At 42.3% G+C, this 21342-nt stretch overlaps 2 pseudogenes; both read right to left on the bottom strand.

Annotated features, from left to right (window-relative positions):
- Positions 1–1734: 1734 nt before the first annotated feature.
- Positions 1735–4442, bottom strand: LOC147449988 (uncharacterized; annotated as a pseudogene).
- Positions 4443–5064: 622 nt separating this feature from the next.
- Positions 5065–5614, bottom strand: LOC147449987 (uncharacterized; annotated as a pseudogene).
- Between the last annotated feature and the right edge of the window lie 15728 nt (positions 5615–21342).

Here is a 21342-nt window from a genome sequence, read left to right as displayed (position 1 = left end):
ACATTGTCCAACATGCATATAAAACGCTGGTTTGCTGGTTGTAATGTTTCCGTAGAAACGCTGAATGCAGGGCCTTTCCTTGCTAAATTTCCTTAGCTGAAAATGCTGGCTTGAGATTGCCAAAGGTATGCTGAAGTTGTTGGAGTTCATGTGATGAAAAACGCCAGGCTGATGGGCTTTTGTTCTTGCTGAGAGGGAGAGGGAGACACATGTTGCAGAGGCCTTGCATACGCACTTTCCTCTTTTTCTACCAGAAAAGCTAGCGTTAAGATTTGCTTATCTATTTGCTTGGTAAATTTTCCCTACCTACTTTCCAACAAAAGTCACTTAAAATAATAAGTGAAAATTGTCAAAAATAGGAAAAATAGGTTTAATGCACTGGGAACCGATCCTGATGGAATCTGATGGGAATGTTGATGATCATGCTGTGTGCAACCAGAGGATATGCATCTAATATAAGTGTCTCGACATGCACGGTCTACGAACAGACTCACAATAGTGCCAAATCACTTTCTATTCTAGGCTGACTTGAGTGAACTGAACCCTGGTCATGCTGTAGGTTGTCCACAGACACATAGGGTTGGATGTGCCACGTGACATGAGTGAGCATGGCGCATAGAACATCCAATGGGCTTGAAAGGAGGACCTTCTTCTTAGACACCAGCTTGTTGGCTCCCACCATTCCTTGCTTTCCCTTCTCCACAACTCTTCTCCCATCCCTACCATCTCTCTCACCTTTGTTGGCATCAAGCTCACACCTTGCGTGATCTCGCTGAAGCCTACAACCTCTACAAGATCGCCAACAATCTAACTCCGGCTCATGATCCTGCATCAGCTACAGGTGAAGCTGAGCCTGATCAAATTGATCCTACTTTGGAAGCAAAAGCCACGTGAACATAAGTGCAAAGTTGACATGGACGTGAACACTTCAGTCAACTGATCCAATGCTATTGTAGGCCTGCACACATGGGGTTGCTGTGTGCATTCCTTAAACCAAGATATAACATCCCTTACAATGAGCTCATCAGGAATCCGTCCTAATTTTACATTTGCATCACACTTAGCATACATATCTACTCAAGCCGATGTCAAAGTCACCTTGTGTTGAAGAAGTCAACAGAAGACCCCAATATACACCACCGAATGGTGTTTTGCTAGGAGGTAGCATCATCCTCTATGGAAAACATAAGCCAACATGGAAAGTCGGAGACAATGCACCAGATGCAAAGCTGGGAAGTCGAAGGCAAGATCAGAGGTAGAAAGCCCAACATCCTCCCCTCCAACCCTAAGATCTTGTTCTCCATGCTTTTCCCCTCTCCAAATGTGGGTCCTCCTTCACGTGCTCCAGAAGAAGTGTCCTTTCGTGGAACTGGTGCCTGTATGCAATGAACACAAGGGCTGAGAGTTAAGGCAAAGATGCAAATTAGGCAAGGCTTGTGTGTTGGCCGCCAAGAACAAGATTTTAGGGCTGATCTGGGGCAATCCCTTTGGGGATGAGAGAGAAGGAAATGGTGATGGATGATCTAGTTCCATAACACTAAAAATGCAGCCTGAGAGTTGAAAAGACTGTCTGTTTGCAGAAAGCAACCACCAAGGGAGAGCGATCTCAATTTTGAGGGAGTTCTTGGTGATGGAAGCAATCAATAGGGGATCAATGGCTTAGGAGAAGAACCTCAACGTCTGATACCATGTGAGAGCGGGCACTAGAAGCAGAAGCGGAAGCATGAGCATCAACTATAATGCTACCAACAACATCATATAGCTTAGTTTGAGTCCTTTCCAAGAATACATGAAGATATGCTTCATTTTTTCTACATCTACCATATGATTATAAGCTCGTGCTGCATTCGACCACAAACCATCAAATCACTCATGTAGCTTACTCTTGCATTGAGCTCCACTTGGATCAAAAGGAGTTATAAGAAACTTTCCAAACTTATAGTTGAGATCATACATGAGCTGCAACCTCTTGGATCTGACATTAGTTTGAGTCCTTTCCAGGAATACATGAAGATATGCTTCATCTTTTCTACATCTACCATACGATTATAAGCTCGTGCTGCATTCGACCACAAACCATCAAATCACTCATGTAGCTTACTCTTGCATTGAGCTCCATCTGGATCAAAAGGAGTTATAAGAAACTTTCCAAACTTATAGTTGAGATCATACATGAGCTACAACCTCCTGGATCTGACATTAATTTGCAACGGAACATCGTCACCCCCTCTATCTTTACAACATATGATAGGCAAATCTAGACAATCAAACCCTATAGCATGCTTTAAAATCCCCAATCCTTTGCAAGCATGTCTACTCTCCTCATTGAAGGTTCTATTGCACTTTCAGATCCCTCATGACATGTGTTGTCTTGAACCTGGTCTTGCAAACCATCTTTGTTTGCTTCTAGAACCTTGTCCACGACAAAATCTTCATCTAGCTTCTTTGAAGTAATGTCAACATTAGGCTCATTGCAATGCTCATACATATCCTGCTGATCGGACACAATGTTATTGCCGAATATGGCTGATTTTTCATTAAGCACCTTTAAGCCATGTGGTGTTTCTCCAAGAACTTTACATGGGTGAGAGAACTTTGTAAGCTTTGCTCATATAGAAGCGTTGAGGCATAAAGTTTTCTTTGACATGTCATATGCTGAATGTGGCAACCATGTGTTGCACATGGTGCTTGCTAATGGGTATGGCAAATGTGGTTGTTAGGTGCAATGGAAATGAGAGTTGAACTTTGCTCAAGATGAGTCATCCAATCGTGCTCAGGGTTCCTTTTACTTACTGAAGGGAGAGCCTTCCGTTCCTTTAATGAGATAGTGCAAGTGGACACAAACAAAGTGGTAAACACTGTGCATGAAGGTGCTGAGACTGAAAGATAGAGAGAGAAGAATAAGACACCAAAAAATTTGTCACACCCTCCTTCGAAGGCCCCACTCTTTATGGCGAGAATGATCTATTATTGATTGCACAATCTCTACAATTCTATGGACTTGCCGATGTTGTCAACGGCGATGAGATGGGCTGGAATCTGAAAAAATGCTCTCACCTCTATTGGCATCAAGATCGCACCTTGCGCGATCTCACTGAAGCCTATAACCTCTACGAGATCGCCAACAATCTAACTCCAGCTCATGATCCTGCATCAGCTACTACAGGAAAAGCTAAGACTAATCAAATTGGCCTTACTCTGGAAGCAAAACCCACGTGAACATAAGTGAAGAGTCTCCATGGACATGAACATGGCAAGAAAGCCCGTCCTCCCTGTCACGTGACACATCCAACCCTATGTGTCTGTGGGGACAAGCTAGAGCATGACCAGGGTTCAGTTCAGTCAAGTCAATCTAGAATAGGAAGTGATCTGGCACATTTGTGATTCTGTTCATAGATCATGCATGTCGAGACACTTAGAGTGGATGCATATCCTCTAGTTGCACACAACATGACCATTAGATTTCCATCAAAACCTATCAGGAGCATTTTCCAGTGCATTAGACCTATTTTGCCTATTTTTGACATTTTTCACTTATTATTTTTAAGTGACTTTTGTTGGGAACTAGGTAGGGAAATTTTTATAATCAAGTATCTCAAGAAACCTAGCACTAGCACTTTGTCAAAGAAGAGGCAGCAGGAGCATTGCTCAACAGGCACCTTCTTTAGCAAGACTACCCCAAGAACCTGGCGTTTCCATCCTAGAAGCCTAGCATTTTTAGCATGGGAAGCCAACGACTTTAGCCATCCTCTGTAGCGTGTCCCAAAGTAGCAGAGTCAGTTTTTGTAAAGAAAATCAGCCCCTGCACTTTTCATTTTTGCAACAACAACAATTTTAGCATCAGGTTCACCGTTTTCCAGCACCTTCACGCACAGTGTCCATTCACTTTGTTTGTGATCACTTGCACTCTCTCATTAAAGCAGGGAAGGCTCTTCCTTCCCTAAGAAAAAGGAACCGTGAGCACAGCTCGGATAACTCATCTTGAGCAAATTTCAACATTTGTGCCGGTGCACCTTACAACCCGTGCATCTACGAAACATATTGTCAAACATTGTCTTGCCTATAGCACCACCTTTTGCCTTGATTGACAGCTTTGTGAAGGTTACCTTTATGGCAGGATAGCTCACCAAAAATTTCATAGTCTTCATGCTGCTACAACTGAACCTAGCATACATATCTACTCAAGCGGATGTCGAAGCCACCGTGTGCTGGAGCAGTCAACAGAAGACCGCAATGAACACCAGTGGATGATGTCCTACCAGGAGGTAGCATCATCCTCTATGGAAAACACAAGCCAAGGTACTATTGTCCACCCAAAACTCCAACTCCAAGGGGCTATAAATGCTGCTATAATGCAGATTTCAGCGGGCCCGTTCTCCCCCGATAGATGTCCAAGCAAACAAGAGGCTTGATGGGGTGTGGATCTCTCATACCACAGCCATCGGAGGGCTAAAAACAGAGAAAAAATAGCAAGGTTTTATGGCTGGAAACAATATCGTGTGAAGAGGATAGAAGCCAACAATGCACCGGATGCAAAACCGGGAAGTTGAAGGCAAGATCAGAGGTAGAAATCCCAACATTCCCCTCTCCAGGCTAAAAACGCAGGTTCCTTGTGTTGCTTGACGGGGCTGCTTTTTGCCTCTCCAATTGTGGGTCCTCCTTCATGCACTCCAAAGTAAGCATCCTTTTGTTGAACTAGTGCACATATGCGATTAACCCAAGGGCTGAGATTTAACGCAAAAGTGCAGATGAGGCAAGGCTTGTGTGTTGGCCGCCAAGAACATGATCTTAGGGATGATCTAGGGCAATACCTTTGAGGATGAAAAACAAGGGACGAGCGATGATTGATGGCTCCATAGCACTAAAAATGCAGCCTGAGAGGTGAGAACTGGCTGTTCGTAGAAAACACAGTCACCAAGGGGGAGTGATCTCAGTTTTGAGGGAGTTCTTTGTGACAAAAGCAATCAGCAAGGGATGGCTGGATTAGGAGAAGAACCGCCGCGTCTGATACCATGTGAGAGTAGGTAGCGGAATCAGAAGTGAAAGCCGAAGCATGAGCATCAACTATAATGCTTCCAAAAACAGCATATAGCTTAGGTTGAGTCCTTTCCAAGAATACATGAAGATCCTCTTCATTTTGTCAACATCTGCCTACGGTTATAAGCTCGTGTTGCATTCCACCACAAACCATCAAATCTCTCATGTAGCTTACTCTTTCATTGAGCTCCACCTAGATCAAAAGGAGCTATAAGAAACTTCCCAAACTTATAGTTGAGATTACATCCTTCTTCATTTAGCATGAGTTGCAACCTCCTGGATCTCACGTTAATTTGCAAGGGAACATCATCACCCCCTCTATCCTTATAGCATATGATAGGCATCTGTAGATAGTGAAAACCTATGTCATGCTTTAAAATCCCCAATCCTTTGCAAGCATGTCTACTGTCCTCATTGTAAGGTTCTATTGCACTTTTCAATCCCTCATGACATGTGTCATCTTGAACCTCGTCTTGCAAACCATCTTTGTTTGCTTCTAGAACCCTGTCCACAACAAAACCTTCTTTGAAGTAATGTCAACATTAGTCTCATTGTAATGCCCATACATATCGTGCATTAGGCACCTTTAATCCATGTGGTGTTGCTCCAAGAACTTTACATGGGTGAGACAACTTTGTCAAATGGGCTCATACAGAAGCGTTGAGGCATAAAGTTGTCTTTGACATGTCATATGCCAAATGTCGCAACCATGTGTTGCATATGGTGCTTGCTAATGGGTATGGAGAATGTGGCTGTTAGGTGTAGCGGAAATGAGAGTTGAATTTTGCTCAAGATGAGTGATCCAATCATTCTCAAGGTTCCTTTTGCTTACGGAAGGGAGAGCCTTCCGTTCCTTTAATGAGAGAGTGCAAGTGGACACAAACAAAGTGGTAAACACTGTGCATGAAGGTGCTGAAATTGAGAGATAGAGAGAGAAGAATACGACACCAAAAAATTTGTCAAACCCTCCTCCGAAGGCCCCACTCTCTATGGCTCTACTATTGATTGCACAATCTCTACAATGCTATGGACTTGCCAATGATGTCGACAACGATGAGGCTGAGGACGAGACGGACTGGAATTTGAAAAAACGCTCTCACCTCTATCGGCATCAAGCTCACACCCTGCGCAATCTCACTGAAGCCTACAACCTCTTCAAGATCTCCAATGATCTAGCTCTGGCTCATGATTCTTCTAGCAAATAACAAAATCAAATTAAATTAGCGACAGTACGGAACGTAATGCAAATTAAAGTGTAGAATTAGGGTACAAGAGTTCTAAGTAACATTAGGAATTGTATACAATGAGCTCTCAACCCTTATTTGCTAAGGGTGCACGTGGAGGTCTACGCCATCCATAATTGACTAGTAATTCATCACCAGCACGTAATGATTTAATATCATGGACAACTATATATCTTGGTACATCCCTACTCATATGTCTTGGTTCATGACCATGCTCACACTCCGCAAACGTGCAACTGGTTCCTTCACTTCTCCCTTGACTACTATTGATTAACTTGCTATGTTTCCTTGAGAGTAAGGTCTTCCATCACATAGAGTCTTTGGGCTTCTGCATGTGCAATACCTCCAGTAGAAAGAGAGGCTGAATTGAGACATAATCCATAAGTAGTCATGCTCTGGATGTAGCGAGTAAGCTGATGCCATGGACTCCATCTATATATAGGTCCACAAAAAGACATAAGGGTGACCTCTGAATGAGGGGCCACATGCAAATCCTATGCAATAAAGAGGCCTCATCCCGCTCCACTGATGGTGGACGGAGCAATCATGTAGCGATTGCCCCAAAAACCAAAAATCACTCCATCTGAAGGAAGTGGTCCTCCCTACCAGCCTTTGTATTGTCTATGCTCGTAGGTCTGTACTAGATCCTGTAAATGAGTAGGCAACGGATGATCTCCACCCATCTCAGCCTCCAATGGAGGAAGTAGAGGATGTCGAGAAACCTCAAGTTGCAACTGACAAATGGCCTGTCCGTGTCGTGTGCAAGAGACATGTGCATCACTAATAATAAAGTCATCCTCGTCATCAAGTGAAGATACCTACATATATAATCGAGTTACATTATATATATCAATCTTTGATTTTTAAAATTCCAATATCAAACAAAGGGAGATAAACAATATACCATAGGCTGATGCCGCTCCTCAGGTGGTGGTGCTTGCTCAAAATTACCATAAGTCATCTAATGTGAAAAGCACTCCCGTTGTGGCCTGCAATATGTGCCACAACAACAAGAACACCACCATATAATAGGCTCATCGTAGTAGAAATCATCATAAATGGGTTCATGTGCACTACCAAAATTCTATGCACCCCCGCTACCGCTAGTAGTAGGTGGTGGTGTACCCTCTGATTTATCCAAATTTGGATCTCAATTACCATAAAAACATGGTTTATCAAATGACCAAAATAAAAAGTTCAATAAAAGTAACAAAACATTGAAGTCTAATAAGCTATATGGTATATTCTGATGCTTATTGTAATTTAAAAAATAAACAAGTGCTATTGTATGGTTTCGTGAAACAAGAGAAAGGCAACCATTTTCATGGAGGCTTGGCAATTCTTCCGCAAGGAGATGCGCCTACGCATTAATTTTCCCCAACAAAAGGTGTGTGCCTTCGGTAATATATATTAGAATTAATATGAACTTTCATAGATTGACTCTAACTTTTCTCTAATCTATGTTATTTTGTTTATTCAAATTTACGTAGGATGCAGCACGAAAGAGAGTAGCTTTACATCACACATCTAGACTAGGGCGGATGGGATGGGATGGATTTGTGGCCACATTTGTGAGTACAGACCGTTCAAATTATAACTTTTAAAGGTAGTATTATTGAATGCAAAAAATAATAAGTCTTTGGTTGTGTCTTAATGTAGACGAAAGACTGTGGTCCTGTACCGACGGCACAGGAGGTAGAGTACGCCACATACTGCGGCTACCACGCTTTGTGTCATTGTTTGGAGGTGATAACAACATACAAGTGCCCACCTAGCCAAGGCGCCCGTTGGGTCAACCGGCCAAAGTTTTGATGTGGTCACATTATTTTTCCGATGTTTAATACATCAAACCCTGGAAAAGTCTAATGACAATCGCCTATGTCAAGTCTGAGTCAAAGATGTAATTTTTCCAATGATGTATGTAAAGGTCCATGAGAAGTTGGCCGCCGGCCACTTTAGAAAGCCCTAGGTATATAATACACTAAGGTCAGTGGGAAAGGGGAGATTATTTTTTGAAGATAAGGGACTACTGCGTTACTTACAGAGAGCTACCTCTTTGCTCCAACTTGTAATCATCGCTTCTGGGGCTACGGTAATCCAAATTCAGTTTTGTTTCTTGCATTGTGTTCCTCTTACTCTGCTCTTTCATTCAAGTGTAAGCATTCAATATTCGGGGAAGGTTTCAAACGCATCCGTTTAAGCCTTAAATCGACGTTTTGAGTGTTTACATGCGTATTTTATGTTGTTTTGACCCTAGGAGAGGCTTTAGGGACCCTAAAACGAACCTTTAGGATCATCCGTTTACTGGTTTTGTGTAATGTGGGACGAACGATCGCAATCGTTGTACCTCTCCATAATGCTGTGGAGTGATAGGATATGTTCCTAATAGTCCCCTGCAGCTTCCCTTCAAGTTTCGTGCGATTCCGATATGATTTGCATAGTGAACGGGCGCGATGACTGTAGAGTTGTGTAGAAGGACATAGGCAGATTACTTGGCTTTAGTACGATTGATTTTCTTGTAGAGTTAGTAGTTGCATCTCTTTGAGTTCACTTCATTAGGATTGACACCCTAGTGAGTTTCCATGCCTCATCCGAGTCACCTCCCCTGTATCGATAATTTTATGTTGATACTTGAGAGCTATGCTATGGACGTCCGCCGCGGCCAAAGTGAAAATCCTAATTAAGAAGATCCCTTGAAAAACACAGCTTTATTGTTTTTTTTGTCGGATTTCTCCATTTTTAAGCCTTCCTATCACTACAGCATAACCCAAAGTTATCGACGCCCTATATATCGACGCCCGTACCTTTCCACATCCATATCGACGTTCTTACACTCCCTCGATATGCGCATCGATATGGACGTGGAAATACGTGTAGAAAGGTAAAATTTTCCACACGTATATCGACGCACATATCGACGCTAAAAATTTGCGGGGGGAAAAGGCGAACCCGCGCGCAGGGGCCATTTTCGCCCTCAATGCGCACGTTCTCAGATCTTGGCCGAAACCTGCGCAGCAGGTATTATGGCACCCTCCCCCCCCCCCCCCCAACCCCTCTCTCTCTCTCTCTCTCTCTCTCTCTCTCTCTCTCTCTCCACATCGTGTGTGTGTGTGTGTGTGTGTGTAGGAAAGAGAGAGAGAGAGAGAGAGAGCGGTGTGTATGTGTGTGTGTATGTAGGAAAGAGAGAGAGAGAGAGAGAGAGAGAGAGAGAGAGAGAGAGAGAGAGAGAGAGAGAGAGAGAGAGAGAGAGAGCGGTGTGTGTGTGTTTGTGTAGGAAAGAGAGAGAGAGAGAGAGAACGGTGTGTATGTGTGTGTGTAGGAAAGAGAGAGAGAGAGGGAGAGAGAAGTGTGTGTGTGTGTAGGAAAGAGAGAGAGAGAGAGAGAGAGAGAGAGAGAGAGAGAGAGAGAGAGAGAGAGAGAGAGAGAAAGAGAAAGAGAGAAGTGTGTGTGCGTGTAGGAAATGAAAGAGAGAGATAGAGAGAGAAAAATGTACGTAGGAAATTAAAACTAGAGAGAGAGAGAGAATTATGGTTTGCGTAAAAAATTAAAATTAAAGAAATAAATGAAATGAAATGTTATATTAACTCTTCAAAAGGCCAAAGTGACCTATGAGACGAGAAAGTTACAATGTGGTAGATCTGATACAAAGTCAGAATAACAAGATGACAAAATAAAATATTATGGAATCCTAAACTGTTGGGTGTGGACTAAGCAACTAAAACAGCTAGCTGGGATAGGTAGATCATAGGAGATCTAGCATCTGTCTGGCGGACCTCATCAATCTCCTCCATGGTCAGTAGTCTGACCGGGCATTGTGCATGTCGAGCGAATGTGACCTGGATCGTCTGATGCAGCCTCTGTCGATGTTGTGTAGTCTGGCCTCCGCAGTCGTGGGCATCTGGATCTCCCTAGCTCAGTCGCTCGTTCGATCAGTACGTAGAGAGATAGGGAAGTAGACAGCGAGAGAGCGAGAGAGAGAGAGAGAGAGAGAGAGAGAGAGAGAGAGAGAGAGAGAGAGAGAGAGAGAGAGAGAGAGAGAGAGAGAGAGAGAGAGAGAGAGAGTGATATATATATATATATATATATATATATAGAGAGAGAGAGAGAGAGAGAGAGAGAGAGAGGGAAGTGGAGAGCGAGACAAAGAGAGAGAGATAGGGAAATAGGGAGAGAGAAAAAGATAGGGAATACAGAGAGAAAGAGAGTGATATATATATACATAGAGAGAGAGAGAGAGATAGGGAATAGAGAGAGAGTGTGATATATATATATATATATATATATATATATATATATATATATAGAGAGAGAGAGAGAGAGAGAGAGAGAGAGAGAGAGAGAGAGAGAGAGAGATAGAGAGTGATATATATATATATATATAGAGAGAGAGAGAGAGAGAATTAACTAGAGATAGCTACAAAGATAGAGAGAGAGAGATAGATAGTAGATAGAGAAAGAGAGAGAGAGAGAGAGAGAGAGAGAGAGAGAGAGAGAGAGAGAGAGAGAGAGAAAGAGTTAGGTTGGCTGACCAATTGCATGTGTGAAAAGGACAGAAACTCTCTCTATCTCTCTCTCTCTCTCCCTCTAGAAGAAACTATGGGACTAAAAGAGGCAAAGGGGTTTTGCGCGTTACATGCATTGCCATGTACACCTGGGAGTGCACGTATGTGTCTACCCATATAGGATTTAACCAATAAAGATGAGATTTTGACCCGATGGTCTTGATCTCCGTACACCTCTGGACCGAGGCGTACGGAGATTGGGCAAGACTAGAGAATGCAAGGTAGTTTACATTGTGAGGAGTATATATATTAAAACAACATTCATAATCATTGTAGATGGCAACGTCATCAACTAACATGGAGGAAAAGATTGCATACCTGTGCACGCTCTGCACGTATCAAATCCTGCGCAAGCGTAGGATATGTAATGAGCATGTGCACAAGTATGAAGAGTTTGCTAAAGAAACCGTAAAGAATCTACAATACGACTCCTACGGAACGGGCATTGATTTTCACGACATAGCACCTGCATCTGAGAGAGAGAGAGAGAAAAAGGATTATGCCTGAAGGTCTGACCAATATAGAGCCAAAGATGGAAGCAAAAAAGGACTTACAGACAGAAGACAATGTCATGGAGGAGATGCTGGATGCCTTCTTCCAGACAAGCGAGGAGAACGCTAACGAAGCAGCACCAAAAGCCGTGCGCCTATCGCTTGAAGACATGTTGAGGAAGTTGGCACGTCAACCAATTTATGAAGGCACCAAAATATCGACGCTTCGTACTTGTCTGGCGTTTTTGAATCTTCAGTCAGTGTACAAGTGGTCAGATGCAAGCGTCACTGCTTTGTTTAGGTACGTAATTTACAAAAGAGATTTTTTGATTGCAACAGTGACGTGCTTGGAGAGCTTTTTAATTTAATGTGGCTTAAACAGGTTGTTGCGGGGGAAACTTCTCCCGGCTGGCAATGAAATGGCCCTCTCTAGGCCAGACGCAAAGCAACTATTGACCTTAGTTGGCTTGGACTACAACAAGATTCATGCATGTCCAAATGACTGCATTCTTTTTCGCAATGAATTCGTAGATTGTCTATCGTGTCCTAAGTGCGGAGCAATGCACTACAAACAAGATGCAGTTGGCGAGAAAGTGCCAGCTAAAGTGTTGCGGCATTTCCCTATTATTCCTAGGATAAAAAGTATGTTTCATTGTGGTTCCATTGCAAAGTTGATGCGGTGGCATTCTACGAATAGATCCACTGATGCAACATTTAGGGTGCCCGCTGATTCAAAGACCTGGAGGCGCATTGAAGATACCTGGCCACATTTTAAGAGTGAACCACACAATTTGCGTTTGGGCATGGCAATGGATGGAGGCAATCCATTTGGCTTGAGAAGCTCGTCAAGGAGCTCTTGGCCTGTGTGCCTTATCAATTACAACCTCCCGCCGTGGCTAAAGATCGAAGAAGTACGGAAAACTTATGGGTTTTGTTCGCCAAAAAGCGCGTCCAGAGGGGAGCATGGCAGAAGGATGGCTGGTGCAAGAGTCTCTTGTATTGACGACCAAATTTCTATCCGTTTCTGACCCAGAAATGCCTCGACTGTGGAGCGATGAGGAGGATGCAAAACTGGTGGGAGAGGAGCTGCAAGGGCAAGGGGTGCCGTAGAAAATGAATGACGCCATGCGAGAAAAGATCATGCAGTTCTGTATACTAAATTCAGCGCCGATGCAAAAATGGCTTGAAAGGTACAAAGAAGAGAAAGAGAGACGAAATAGGGAGCGACAGGATTTCAGGCGAAGCCGAACAACTAGAGGCTTACCCTTGCCAAACTATCTCGCTCCTCTACCTGAATTCCCTACAATGGCATGGTTGGACAAGAGAGTGAGAGCAGCTTGACAGATCGGAGAACCCATATCTCTAGAAGAGGAAGAGTTGGCTATTGGATGTGACTAGAAGTATCATACATACATGGCACTGTGGTCGCATGGAAAGCATTTCAGAACACAAAAAATTGACAGCAGAAGAAACACGTTTGACAGTGGGGTAATGGTTAGTTTCATGCAAAAGAGCAGGGCTAGTTCTAGAGACACGAATGAGAGCACTAGCAACCTGGATTACTGTGTTAGATATCCTGAAAGTAAGCTTCAGGCGGTTTGAGATGTTTTTGTTGGATGTGAAGTGGTTCGAGGTGATTACTTCTGGTCGCAATGCAACGGTACGCAGAGATGGAAACAAACGTGTGCAAATAGATTCTACAAAGGTTTGGACAGATGCGAGCGACACATTTGCTCTCCCTGAACATTGCGAGCAAGTGGTCTTTGTACCGGACCCTCGAGAGCGACAATGGTGGTTTGTGGTTCAGGTTGCTCCAAGAAATAAACAAGTATTTGAAGGGCAAGAGCTCCTGGAGGAAAGTCAGTCAGACGACGTCCATACTACTGTGACATAAGATGAGATGGACGAAGGTATGGCAGAGGAAGCTCATAGATATACGAGGGATGACACAGACGAGGCAAAATTGACACTTGTAGATGAAGATGCAATGGATGAAGACAATCTACCAGAACAAGTTGGGGCAGAGTTATGTTTGCAATTAGAGATAGATGAGGATACGGTGCAAGATCTTATCGATGATTCCTCACTCGTCGAGGCCTAGGCCTGTAAGTGTTTTTGTGAAGACGTTGATTTAAAATTAATCTTAAAGTTAATTTAAACAACTGTGTTCTGACGCTTTATTTTACTTTCTTTGTGCAGGACTTTAGTATGGCAGACCAGTTTCTAGATCTCGCTTCTATGAGTGCAGATGCATTCATGGGCTTCGTTACACGGATGACGCCTGCTGAGATGGCAGAGGCTTCTCAGTACTGGGTAGCCAGAGGCACGGATACTACGCCTCCGGGCTTCACACCCGAGGGTCCGACGCCTAGGGGGGGGACACCTATGGGGGGGGGGACGCCTATGGGTACGACGCCTGCTTCTCCCATCATGTCCGCTTCGACACCTAGGGGTGGGGCAGAGGCGGGTATGTCCTCATCTCCGCAACACAGGTGCACTCGCCGATCTCGGCGATCGCCAGGTGGAGGTGGTGGTTGTTGCTGTGGAGGAGGGTCCACAGATGCTTCGACCCCTCCTCGCTCACGACCCCCATCCTACCCAGGCACACCTCTCGACACACCTCTTGGAACACCTCGGACACCTTAGGGGGCACACGATCCTAGTGCCTCCAAGCTCTATACTGTAGGGGCAGATGGTTTTGTTGACATGGATAGAGTCGGGACTGAGATTAGATAGCGGATTCGCTAGCTCGCAGAGCTGCAGTTTTCGACCAGCATTCTGACGTCTTGGGGTGAGCAGGAAAAGGACAAATTCAGTTACATAGTGGAGACCATCGTGAGAGAGTACCAGCCTGCTCCGGGTTCAAACGTTTTTCTGAGGAGGTGGATCAAGGGTGTTGCACGGAACACCATGAAAAATCGAGACGAGATGCAGCTCGGAAGGCTTTCAAGACCGGCTCATCGAAGCCTTCGGGCATCCCACACGAGATGTGGCTGCAGATCAAGGAGGATGAGCGGACAGCGGACACGCGGTTCAGACAGCAGCGTGAGGCCGCGTAGATACGATAGATGACCAAGGGGACATCTCATCTTGGCAGCGGAGGCTTCGACACCTTTCGCTATGAGTTTGTGAGTTTCTAATCCAATCTTAACTATGGTGTTTTTTAAAACGCGATGAATCATGTATTCTTATTACTTTGATTTTTGTATAAACGCAGAATCTTGCGATGCATCGAGCCCCGATACGCAAGGAGGAGTTAGATGGATATCGCAGAGGTATCTATGAAGTATTGAATGATCTTGATGCTTTAGGAGAGCGTGTAGACTGGGAGGCCTTACAGTCTCGCTAATCACTTGAGGTGAGACGTTAATATGTGTGAGTTGATTTAATTAAGTAAGTATATGTGAAGTAATATCAATACTAATTTTGTGAGTTGTCCTATGTGCAGGTTGTGACGCCTTGTCATCAGTGGACCGGATTTCATATATATGCTTTGTGAGACACAGACACGCTTCTGTGTCTCTTTTTTGTATAGACATATATGGTTATGGTTATTGTTCAGACAGTTATTGTTTTCCTTATGGTTATGGTTATTGTCATTGTCATTGTATAGACATGGTTATTTCTCCTATTCTTGTATAGACATAGTTATGGTTCAGGTTTTGTTTATGGTTATGTTTAACTTTTTGGTTATGCTTATGGTTATTGTTAATTTTGTTTATGGTTATGGTTATCTGCATTATGGTTTTGATCAAAGTGGTTATGGCCGGTTATGGTTTTAAGTTATGGTTATGCTTTTAAGTTATGGTTATGGTTCGTTATGGTTATGCTTTTAAGTTGGTACGGTTATGGTTTTGCACAAAGTTCATTTCATTTCTTTCATTGGCCTTAAATCTCATGCGAGATCCTACATGCATAGCATGTAGGAGGCGTGTACATGATATGGTTTTTTTTTTTTTAGTTTATGTAAAGAAGAAGGGAACTCTGCTGAATTTTTGCGAGAGCACGGTTGATTTTGGTGCTGCTCGCTTTCTTGGGCAGAGGGCAGGAAGTCTAGTTGTGGTGGCCGTGTCCATCTTTTCACTGGGCACAGGCCAGGCTACCTGTCCTCTGCCCAAGAAAAAAAATTTCCATTATGGTCGTAGATATATGCGTCTATATCCGCGTCTATACTTCCGTCGGAATATGCGTCACTATCTGTGTCTATAACTACTTCTATATCTGCGTCGCAAATAAAGCCTTTCCACACGTATATCGATGCAAATTCTGACAATTTTATAGGGATGCAGATAGCGACATTAAGCGTCGCTATATACGTTGATAACACCTTTTTTTTGTAGTGTATAGTAAAAATGTTGAAAAATACCCAAAAAGGACTATTTTTGATGATTTTTTGATAGTATATACACTATTTACACTCATCGGGAAGATATTATCAGTGACTTTTCCCCAGTTGATGAATTATAAGGGCATTACTAGGTAATTTTGCAAAAATCACATGTTAACATGAAACTTTTTCCTCCCTCTTCAAACATTGCCCTTAACTACTTAGTATTTAGTAGTATCCTTCCACCCCTCTGAGAGGTGTTCTCCCGGACGACACTATGCATGGGTTGAACAATTGTGTCTATGCATAGCCGTGATTGGCTCTACCATGATATGAAGATCAATGCAATTCAACTCAATATGTTGTGCAAGACTTGGGTCCTGAGTAAATAACTCAAGGGTTTCCCATGTCGAGGTCTGCTGCTGATGTCTTCCAAAGAGAAAATCTTGTAGCCTTTGTGCTCTCTGTTTGATAGTACCATCAAGGTGTGTAAGCACGTTGAGCCCTTTAGATGGTTGTCGAACTTTTTCTCGCCATTGGTAGCTTGGTCTGCTTGGTGCATGGTTCTTGAGAGTCTGTTGATACTTAACTCGCCACTATTTGACCGGTTCACGTTGTGTGGAGAAGATAAGTGATCCTTTTTGTTCCAAACCTTTTTCATATTAGGTTCCTTGTTCATAGATGCTCGATTCTATGCTTGAATCCTTAGAACCGTCTTCTGTTTCTCTGGTGAAATTTTAGGCACACAAATCTAATTTGGTTTATCCACAAGTTGCGCCTTTAGTACCCAAATTTGTCTGACTCCTTGCATGATACGTGTAGCATTTGTATGTCGAGGGGATGGAGAAGATTTACTTTGTTGATTGGTACTCTGATTTCATCTTTTCCATTCCTCTTTGCTAGGTGCAATAGGAGCAATGAGTTGCCCTCCCATAAGTGATAGCTTTACCTGATTTGTATCCCAATCCGGTATTGCTTTGTATGTATGCATCCAAGGAATGCCAAGAATCATCGTCTCATTCATGTGTTCATCTGGCAAGCATACAAGCTGATACGGACATGAGCATCCATGTACTAACACGTTCAAGTTGACTACTCCCAATGTTGGAGTTGGGTTCTTGTTGCATCCTTTGATTGTCGTTATTCATGCGGTCAATGCTTGACTTGTTACTTTCTTGTATGTGGAATAACTGACTGCATTCACTCTAGCTCCTGTGTCTACCAAAGCATTGGTGCTATGATTCTTGAGCTGTACTTTCATGCGGAGATCCATTCATCTAACTAGTCATCATCTGTTGAAACTGCATCTTTAGGTAATTCCCATTGTCGATCATCTAGTCTTAAAGTGTTGATGGGAATCGGTATCTGTTGATACTTGAGAGTAGCTTTACGCTTGAGCACCCGAAGTCTAGCTTCCTCTTGGGCTTCATCAATAACCTGATGTCGTTTCATCTTCCTTTGTTTGGTTGCATGCATCCTCTCTAGCAATTCATTGGTTAGTGGAAAATTCTATTTCTTTAAACGACATCCACTAATCCAATTAGCCATTGGTTCACCATCTACGGTTGACAATTTTACTGCTCCACTTGGAGATACATTTTCAATGATAAATGGTCCATTTCCCTTTTTCTGAAAACTTGGGAATGTGTTGCTTAAGGGAATAGATTAGAACTAAGTCCCCTTTCCTAAAAAATTTGGTGATTAAGTAGGAATCAAAAAAGTATTTTTGTTTCCTCTTTTGTGCAAAGATATGAGCTACAGCAGTTAGCCTTTGCTCGTCTAGCTTTTCCAAATCTTCTAGTCTTTTTGACAATTCATGTCCAGTCCACTCAAGAGTTTGTGCTACCCTTAAGGTCGGCAATAGAAATTCTATTGGCATATGGCATCAAGACCATAAACAAGGTTAAAGGGTGTAGCATTTAAAGCCATTTTGAATGAAACTCGATAAGCCCATAGAGCAGCATGGAGATTCATTTCCCAGCCTTTCCTTCTTGAACTAACCACTTTGGTCAGTACCAAGCTAAGAATTTTATTCATATGCTCAGCTTGTCCGTTTGCTTGTGGATGATAGGGAGCTGATTTGTTATGGATAACCATAAACTCATTAAGCAAATACTCTATTATCTCATTGAGGAAATGAGTTCCCCGATCATTGACAATCTCTATTGGCAGTCCATACCTTACGAATACATACTCATATAAGAATTCAACAGTGGTTCTGGCATCATTCTTTTGAGTCTCTTTAGCCTCGGTCCATTTGGTCAAATAGTCTGTAGTGTAGCTACAATGATATATTGAGCTTGCGTTCTATAATCAGGTGGCTATATCAGTCCCACAAAATCTATACCCCATTTTGCGAAGGCTCTGGTCCCCATCATTGGTCTTAAGGACATGCTGTCTACTTGTGTTGGCATTTTTGCTCGTGACAAGCATCACACCTTCGAACATATTCTTTGGCATCTGCAAAAAAGGTTGGCCACCATATGCCTGCCATCAAGATTGCTCTTGCGATGATCTCACTAGAAAAGTGACCTCCAGCTAATCCAGCATGTGCTTGTTCTATAATCGGAATATACTCGTTTTCATTTGCACAAAGACGCAAATGTTGATCTTTTCCTTGCCGATATAATTGGTTCCCAATAAGAGCATAGTCTCTTGCTTTCGTTTCAATTCCTCTTTGACGGTGTTTACTCATATTCTCAAGAAATGTTCGATTCGATAAGTAAGTAACCAAATAGTTACTCCACATGGGAATAGGTGACATTTGAAACAATGTCACATGAGGAATGGGTGGTTGTTTCTGACATTGAGGGCAATCTTTTACAAAAGATCGAACATCTCTTCTCATAGTCGGCCAGAATACTCCAAGTCGTAAGATTCGTTGCATAGTTTGGTCTTCCGAAAAATAAAGTCCTACTATGGTAACATGTTCTTGACTTAGGTACTGATCCCTTTCTTCAGGGTTAATGCATAAAAGCAATAACCCGTCTTGATTTCTTTTATATAGCCTCCCAGCTAGTAATTGATACATAGCCAATTGCTCCATTAAGTCAATTGTGATAGGAAGTGGTGAATCCACTTGAGCTATTCTCATCAATGACACAATTTTTCCCGATCATCTAGGTATCATTCCCACGGAGAACAAATAGGCATCTGGTAGATCATCATCTACCCCTTTAGGTGATTTCCCTGAAACAATCTTGGACAAATGATCTGCTCGTTGATGTGTAGTGCCTTTTTTAACGACCACAGTGAAATAAAATTTGAGAAGAATGATGAACCATCTCACTATTGTTCCTGTGCTGGATGGCTTGTTGACCAAATATAACAAAGCTTGGTGGTCCACAAAGAACACAAACTTGTTGGCCAATAGGTAATGTTTATACTTTTCAACGGCATAGATCATTCCTAGTCCTTCTCTTTCAGTGGTGGTGTAATTCTTTTCTGCCATATTTAATTGTCTACTAGCATAAGAAATAGGAAAGTCAATGTTCCCATCTTCTGGTTAGGCTAGTATACAACCAATAGCAAAATTTGAAGCATCTATGTGTACGTGGAATACCTTATCCCAATCGGGTGCTTTCAATATTGAAGTTGAGGTGAGAGCTTGCTTAAGCTTCATGAAGGATTCTTCACATGCCTTGGTCCATTCAAAGTGCGTAATCAAGCTATACATGGGTTTTGCAATTATAGCATACATGTAGATGAACCATCGGTAATATCCACAATGTCCCCTGAAGGCTTGTACTCCTTTGACTGTTGTTGGTCTAGGCAAATCAGCAATGACATGGATCTTTTTAATATCGATAGCTATGCCATTTTTAGACACTACGTGTCCAAGGATTTTCCCTTATCTTCCCATGAATGTGCACTTTTTCAGGTTTAAGCAAATCCTGTCAAGTCTATATTTCTCGAATACCTTTTTGAGGTTTTCAAAATGATCAGCTCGGATTGACGAATGTACACATAAATCATCCATGTATACTTCCAAGAATTTCAGAAGATACTCTTTGAAAGCATGGCTCATCAATCTCTGAAATGTGGCTGGAGCATTAGTTAACCCAAACGGCATAACCCGATAGGAAAATATACCCCATTCTATTGCAAAAGCAATTTTGTGTTGATCTTTTGGGTCAACCAAAAGTTGATTGTATCCCAAAAGCCATCTAGGAAGCTATAAGCTTCTTTTCCTGCCACTCATTCTAAAATGTACTCAGTTATCGGAAGAGGAAATTTGTCTCTAATGGTAGCTGTGTTCATTTTTTTGAGATTAACACACACTCGTAATTTCCCATTCTTCTTAGGTACTACCACAATTGGGGACACCCAATCAATGTGTTCAATTTCGTAAATGAATTAAACTTCCTTTAGTTTTTCAATGTCTTCTTTGATCTTTCTGGCAAATGTTTCGTTATAAGTATATGGTCTCTCTCTACTTGGTTTTGCATCATCTCTCATGGGTATGGTATGTTGGCACATTTCTGGATCAACACCCTTGAGATCCTTGTAAGACCAAGCAAAGATATCCCGATATTCCTTTAGCAAACTTAACAAAATATTTTCTTCTTCTTCTGTTAGGTCATTTGCAATGTAGGCTAGTCTAGGCTATTCTCCTGGTTCAGCCAAGTCTACCCTTTTAGCATTTTCAGGTCCTTCGTAAGACTCTCCTTGTTTCCATAGTTCCCTAACAGGTTGTTTGATTATGATTTTCTGATCTTGGAGAGTATACTTTTTGTAATGGGATGGAACATCCATTACATCCTTACCATCCTCTTCCGTGGTTTCTATTTTGGTGGTGTATATCTCCTTTAGAGCTTTTTTCAACTCTTGATATTTCTTTTTCCATTCGACTCTGGTCATGAGTGGTTTTTTATCCTGATGTTCTTCTTGAGTACCCTTCCTTGTTTTTCTCGATGTTTGAGACATTTTTTAGTTTCCGTTCGAAGGATAGCTGCCAGTTATTTTGTCCTTGACACAATCTTTAACATCTATCTGCATCAGGAATTGTGTTTTACTAGAGACTAGTGGCATAGGTCATGCTTTCACAATTTTAGTGCCCCTCTTTCTTCTATACCATTTTTGTTTCTTGATTTTTGGTTTGGGAAGTAAAAAAAAATCCTCCCTTCCCCTTAAGAGTTGTTGAGCTCTCGTATGTTCTTTTTCGGATCCCGAATCTTTGGAGGTAGTTGAGTGTTCATCCAACTCGTCAGTTGCATTGTAATAAAGGTCAAAAAAGACTTGTTGAGCTTTCATCAAGTCCTTTGTTTCCTCATCCTTATTTATAATGTTAAGGACTGACATCATTTGGATGGGAATTATGTCGTAGCCATCCTCATTGCAAAATTGATTAGGCATAGACGTATTCACACATACATACATTTTCGTCGCTAAGATTTGAGTCCACTCGAATGGTTTGAATAAATTCTCTGGAAAGGGTTCAGGTATGTAGGCTTCATATATACAGTCCCTTTCTAGGATACATTCCTCTCGTCTTAAGCTTCCATTTTTTGAAGCTCCGCACATCCAAATAGGAGTGTCTTTGTTTAGCCAAGATGGAAGTTTAGTTTCAGCCAAAGAGACTGAATCAAACTGCTGGATGGGTGTTCTCAAGGCGTCTCTATAGGTGTGGTCCTTTAGATTGACCCTTGTTATAGATCCCACCTGCTTTAAGTACAGATAGT

This window comes from Adiantum capillus-veneris, chromosome 10 (genome assembly GCF_014529385.1).
Source record: "Adiantum capillus-veneris isolate H3 chromosome 10, ASM1452938v2, whole genome shotgun sequence".
NCBI lineage: Eukaryota > Viridiplantae > Streptophyta > Polypodiopsida > Polypodiales > Pteridaceae > Adiantum > Adiantum capillus-veneris.
The sequence above is the reverse complement of the archived record's forward strand: the minus strand, read 5'-3'. Positions and strand labels throughout refer to the sequence as shown.